Genomic DNA, 7,283 nt, shown 5'->3' with positions numbered 1-7,283 from the left:
CTGCAACCCTATAGGTGGAACATCATATGAACTAACCAGTACCCCCAGAGCTCATGTCTCTAGCTGCATATGTAGCAGAAGATGGAGTATTCAGCCATCATTGGGAAGAGAAGCCCCTTAGTCTTGCAAACTTTATATGCCCCAGTACAGGGGAACGCCAGGGCCAAGAAGTGGGAGTGGGTAGGTAGGGGAGCAGGGTGGGGGGAGGGTACAGGGGACATTCGGGATAGCATTTAAAATGTAAATGAAGAAAATATCTAATAAAATAATTAGAAGGATAAAATTGTTTTGCTAATTTGTTCATTAATATTTTTTCTATTTTAATAGAAAAAGAAAAACACAACATACTTAGGCTTTTCCTTTTTGCCTCTGCTATTTGAAATACTTATCAATTCCTAGGCACCTTTCTCTAAACTTACTCATTAGATGTGACCTCTGAGTGTTAAACACTTGCTGGTTAAAATTACTGTGTTTCTTAAACTTTTATTTATATTCTATGTTTTATGAGTTTTTAATAGTCGATATCTCTATCTCACTGTGTTTGCACGTAGGAAGTAAATGGAAACCTTTAATAAAATGAAAGAAAAATAAATAAAGGATTTAATGACAAAATTAAGTAAAAGTGAGTGTCAGGCTCTTAGACAGATCTGAGAAACAATCCCAGCCTTAATTAGGAACAGTGTGTATTTCAGAGATCATTGGCAAGCTTCTTACCCTGTAGATGAGACAGTTGCCCTATTGTAGGACCTAATGCCTCAGGGATGGGAGGATTCAGCTTACATTTAATACTGAAGGGGCTTTGTTCCTAACATGGCACCTGATTTCTTTCACTAATCAGAGGTTCAATAGCAGGCTCTGAAATATCTTATTATGGGAATGCTATATTTAGAAATGACCTTGTCAACAGATGGGTATCAAGGCACTTTGAAAAACTGCCACAACCAATTTACAACATAATGCATTATAGGAACCACATTGTTTGCTTCTGAAGTAATCATCTTGGGTGAGGAATCACAGTTAATAAGAGCATGGGGAACCTGCACTCACAGCAGAGAATTTTCTCCATTGCTTGGAAGCCAGGAGACGAGACTCAGACAGAAATCAGACTGATAGTAGTTAATCAAAGTATGTGGGCATATGCTGCTATTTTTGAAGAACAAGCATACAATGAATCCATGTGCTGTTAGAGATAGATAATCTGCTACATGTAATGTAAAATATAATAAATAAGCATAATTGTAAACATTGTGTAACCAAAACATCATAATGCTATGGCAAAGGCTTACATGTAAAGGCATCATTTTTAGTTTTCAACCACTAAGAAGACCCATTGTTCTAATGGGCTTTTCAGGTGTGCACTGTCAGTAATACTCTTCTGAAGGAAAGCAAAGGGCAGACTAACAATCGTTTCTGGAATTTACAATGTGCCAGACATCACAGGAGGGACTGGAAATATAGTCATGCATAAAGAATGGATTTGGGGCTTGAGAAGTTTATTTCATTGTTACATTTTTTTCAAAAGGCTTTAGTATTAGGGAAATTCAGGTGTGTGCTAGTAAGGAAATGTAAATGAAAACTAAATTGATTTAATTATAAAAATATATGGATATTTTTAGAAAAATTTAATTAGTTTTACATTTAACACTGTAAGAGTTATAATGTAATTTTAATGCAGACTTTTGACTAACATTGATTGGAAAAGTATTTAAAGGCCAGTATAAACAATGACTAACAATGCTTGCTTAATAAGAACTACATCAATATAATAAACAAATAGGATTTGAGAAGATATTAGAGGGATGTTTTTGTAAATATACCATTATATGAAATAGCTCTCATCACTGGCCTTTACCCACTGTGATGATTACTTTTAATGCCAACTTGCCATGATTTGAAGTTACCAGAGAATGGATGGACCTTCAGGGGAAGAATTGTCCAGATTATCTTACTGATGTGGGAAGACCTACCCTGTATGCATACAGTACCTTCTGTGTTGCCCAGATAAAGGGCAGTCTGGCAGAAGGAAGATTATTCTGTTTCTGCCATTAGACCTTTACTCTGACCTCAGCTGCTTCTCATTGCTGCTTCACCTGCTTGCTTTGCTGACATCAGAACTCTACAGGTTTTTACTGTTGGCTTAGGGCAAGTCTCCAGAAATCTTACAAGTTTTGGCACTAGATTAGGACTCTTGATGCACCCAGCCTTATAAACCCAGTAACTACTAGGTTGTCTACATCTCCAGTATGAGACAGACACTATAGGACCACTTTGACTGCTGGAAGCACCCAGTCCTAGGACTGCATAATCAGCAGATTCTGACCTTTACTATTTTAACATAAGCTGAATTCATTAATTAATTCTTTTAATATATAAATTCACCATACTGATTCTGTTCCTTTACAGAACCCTGAATGACACCCACAGACTCTTCATAGAAGATGTTAGTGAAAAAATGTCAGAAGATGTGTATTTGTAAAACCCTGCTCTGTGTGGTTCTTCCTGACTGGGTCTCTCACCCACTGTACAGACTTAGCATTTAATGTTAACTATGTGTCCTGACTTTTTTCTTAAATTAGGGTCCATGTAAAATCCACTTATCTGGGAGATGCTGAACCTGCATTTTGATTAAAACTAATGAAAGTGCTGTGGGAATTTCTCAGTATATTGTGTGTGCCTGGCGCACACACATGAAGAGCCAAGTTCATATCCTTAGCATTGACTTAAAAGTTGGTCAGTGAAGTATGTTTCTGTAAACCTGACACTGGGGAAGGGGGAACCTGGTCCACTTTTGTAGCTCATTGGTCAGTCAGTTTAGTCCTTCAGTGATTTCCTGTGCCTGTGAGTAGCCCTGTCTCAAAAAGTCTGATTGATGGCAACAGACAAGGTCCTCAGCCATTGCTCTCTTGCATTCGTATGCACATAAATGTACAGGCACAGGTACTTGCATGCACACAGGTGCACATGGTTTCACTACACACACAGTTATATTCACAAAGAAAATATCATAATCATGTTATTAATCTCAACACAATATTGAATCTATTAGAGGATGGTAAATCTAGCTACAATCATTTAAACTTTTAAGTGGCACCCGAGTATCTGCCTTAGTGAATAAATATTTTTGTTGTCATTGTGGTAGTTAAGATGAGAATGAAATTTTGATTTTATTTGACATATTCTTCTTGTGACCAACATTTAGCAATTTTCAGAAAGTCATTCATTACGTGGTGGAAGGAGAGACCAAGGAAAGAAAAGAAAACTGCTCTTTATAAATGCCTTTTCCTAACTCTCTCCTCTCATGCTCTCTGTATTAATAAGTACTTTTTAAATCTTGAAATCACCTGACTAGCTCAAGTTGTAAGAAGTCTGAAATGAGAGAACAAAGGTGCATTTCAGGCTGATGTATATGTGCTTGCAAGTGTGAAGACAGAATTCCCCCCTTGGTTTTCAGCAACAACTCATGTTACCTTATATGGAAGAATGGAATCCATAGATAGAATTCTTAAAATGAGATTACCATGAATTATCCTGGATTATCATCAATCACAGTGTAATCATTGTGGTTCTAATATGAAATGTTGACAGTGTTCAATTCTATACCATTGATCTTCCTGCCTGTTACTGTACCAATACCATGTAGGGTTTTTTTGTTTGTTTGTTTGTTTCATCACTATTGCTTTGTAGTACAGTTTCTGGTCAGGGATAGTTATTCCCCCAGAAGTTCTTTTATTGTTGAGAATAACTCTCCTGGATTTTTTATTACCACAAATAAATTTGAGAATTGCTCTTTCAAGATCCATGAAAAATTGAATTGGAATTTTGATGGAGATTGCATTGAATCTGTAGATTGCTTTCAACAAGATGGCCATTTTCACTATATTAATCCTGCCAACTCACGAGCATGGGATATCTTTCCATTTTCTGAAGTCTTCTTTGAATTCTTTCTTCAGAGACTTGAAGATCTTGTCATTCAGATCTTTCACTTATTTGATTAGTCACATCAAGATATTTTATATTGTTTCTGACTATTGTGAAGGGTGTCATTTCCCTAATTTCTTTCTCAGTCTGTTTGTCCTTTGAGTATAGGAAGGCAACTGATTTGTTTGAGCTAATTTCATATCCAACTGCTTTGTTGAAGTTGTTTACCAGATGGAGGATTTCTTTTGTGGAGTTTTTGGGGTCACTTAAATATACTATCATATCATTTTCAAACAGTGATATTTGACTTCTTCCTTTCCAATTTGTACCCCCTTGAATTCCTTTTGTTGCCTAATTGCTTTAGCTAGAAATTCAAGTACTATAGTGAATAGATAGGGAGAGAGAGGGCAGGGCTACCCAGAGACAGCCCCACCTGGTGACCCATCCCATATATAGCCACCAAACCCGGACTCTATGGTGGATCCCAGGAAGTGCTTGCTGACAGAAGCCTGGTATAAGTGTCTCCTGAGAGGCTCTGCAAAAGCCTGACAAATACAGAGGTGGATGCTTGCAGTCAACCATTGGACTGAGTCCGGGGTCCCTGATGGATGAGTTGGAGAAGGGACTGAAGAAGCTGAGGAGCTTTGCAGCCCCATGGAAGGAGCAACAGTGTCAACTGACCAGACCCCTGGAGCTCCCGGGAACTGGACCACCAACCAAAGAGTACGCATGGCTCTGATTGCATATGTGACAGAGGATGGCCTTGTAGGACATCATTGGAAGGCAAGGCCAAAAATGTTGTTAATTTAAAATGTTAAAAGCTGAAAATTGCTGAAATAGCCCCTCCCAAAATCATAGCCAGTTACTACACAAATGACTCAAATAACAGTTATCACTGAGAAAGGTTCTAGGGAGAGCTTTATATGGGCCTTAGCCAAAGGACCAAGAAGCTATACCAAGAGAGCTTGAACTTTACTTTTCTTAAATTAGAGACATTAGTATTCTAGAGGGAGACATTAATGCACAATAATACTCTGAAAGATTGATGAGAAACTTCAAAGAACAGGTAGTGAAAAAATGAAAACTCTCATTATATTCTTTTTTCATTGTCTAGATCACACTTGGACCTGAGGGTGTTTGATGCCCCAGGGTAGGGGAATGCCAGGGCGGGAAGATAGGAGTGCTTGTGTGGGTGGGGGACCACCCTCATAGAGGCAGGGGGAGGAGGAATAAGATAGGGGGTTTCTGAAGGGGAGACCTGGAAAGGGGAAAACATTTTAAATAAAAGAAAAAAAAAGAGTAGAAACAATAACAAAACAAAACAAACAAACAAACAAAAAACAGAATGTGATGCAGCTGGTGAAAAAGGATGTAGAAGTTGGAGATGCAAAGACAGGAACCAAAGGTTAATGTACTCAGAGGACTTCAAGGGGCCAAGTGCTCTTCTAAAACAATGTTGCCGAAAAATTCCCTAAAGGAAAAAAGCTCAGGTCACACACACTCTTTGCTAGGACATCTAACCTTAGAATCAAAAGATAATGCATCTGATGTTTATGTCATTGTTTTCTACATAACTGTAGGTAGGAAACTAATTCAGGAAACAAAGAAAGAAAGAATATTGAGGTTATATCTTAAACTGCATTCATGGAAGTTCATTTACTATGGCAATGAAATATTTTTTTCCTCTAAAAAATATAGCTGTAGCTGTCCCTAAATGCCTTAAATTCATGAGACTAGCTACAGAAGATAATTTCTTGTTCTCAGCTGTCTGAGTTTTGCTTGGTCAGACTGTTAACTTCACACAAATTTCTTCCATAAATGGTAATGCATAGTATTTGAGATTATGAAAAGGTGTTAATCCACTAAAGCCCATTTGTAATTCTTTGTGTGTAAATTGCCCTATTAATTGAACTTAAAAATTAAAGACTATATTTTCCTTATACTTCCTCAAAAATCTTGATAATTTAAAATGTTAAAAGCTGAAAATTGCTGAAACACCCCCTCCCAAAGTCACAGCCAGTTACTACACGAATGACTCAAATAACAGTTATCACAGAGAGAGCTTTACATGGGCCTTAGCCAAAGGACCAAGAAGCTATACCAAGAGAACTTGAAAGGTAACAACTTTACTTTTCTTAAATTAGAGACATTAGTATTCTAGAGGGAGACATTAATGCACAATAATACTCTGAAAGATTGATGAGAAACTTCAAAGAACAGGTAGTAAAAAAATGAAAACTCTCATTATATTCTTTCTTCATTGTCTAGATCACACTGTAAAGATGCTCAAATGATAACAGGTAGTGTGACGGTTTCGACTGTGTATACTATGTCTTCAGAAGAACTAGATATAGGTACAATTGAGGATTTGTCGATTTTTGTACTTGCCATAGGCACTCCACTCACAGACTTCCTTTAAAACATTTTCTTGGATAATGAAATGCTTGAAAGACAGAGGGTGTCTTTGTTCTCTGTGGAGTTCAAAGACAGACTTCCTGAATTACTGAATATTAACATAAGTAATATGCAATTGTGAGATAGAGTCCAATAGAATGTTTAAAGCTCTGGTGTTGGTGCTTGACAGTCATTTTCAAGCCTTTTAAAATGATTAAACCTGTTAGAGTAGTGGCCCTGTGTTGTCAGTTTCACAGTGGATATCATTCAGTGTGCTGGGACTGGCAAAGGGAAACAAACACCACCAATGTACAATCAACAATGAAAGCCCCTGAAATAGGACAATGGAAAATTCAGACAGCTTACATGAGATGAGTTGCATGTCCTGGCAGTGACAGGATTGGGGGAGATGGTGGTCAATATACCTTAACCCCTTTTATTTTTTCCCTTTCACAATTATTGCTTATTTAAATCACTAGATTTCAAATTTACTTATTATCTTCATAAACAACTTCTTTATAATTTAAAGACTGTCTTTTCTTTTCATCTTCGTTTTCTTCTGTATTCTTAAATTTTCCAGGTTGAAACCATAATTAGTGGCCAAAGAGAGTACTCTCTTTTGTGTATTGTGAGCAAACATAAATTTTCCTCACAGCAATGAATTTTGAGAGACTACAATAAAATGTTCATTCTTCTAACTTAATTTAACTGTCTTTCTCCTGTTTTTATCTGGTGTCTCTGAATTGTTCTCTTTCCTAGGATTTAATTTAAAAATGTTACATTTTCCAAATCTGGTTGTAGATCTGAACAAATATTACTTTGAAATAATTTTGTAAAACTTGTTATTGTCTTTTGTGCCCCAGTTTTAATCTAGGTTTTATTATTTTGCAGAAATTTTGTGTGTGTGTGTGTGTGTGTGTGTGTGTGTGTGTGAGAGAGAGAGAGAGAGAGAGAGAGAGAGAGAGAGAGAG

This window comes from Mus pahari, chromosome 5 (assembly GCF_900095145.1).
Source record: "Mus pahari chromosome 5, PAHARI_EIJ_v1.1, whole genome shotgun sequence".
NCBI classification, from domain to species: domain Eukaryota; kingdom Metazoa; phylum Chordata; class Mammalia; order Rodentia; family Muridae; genus Mus; species Mus pahari.
Note: the sequence above shows the minus strand (reverse complement) of the source record.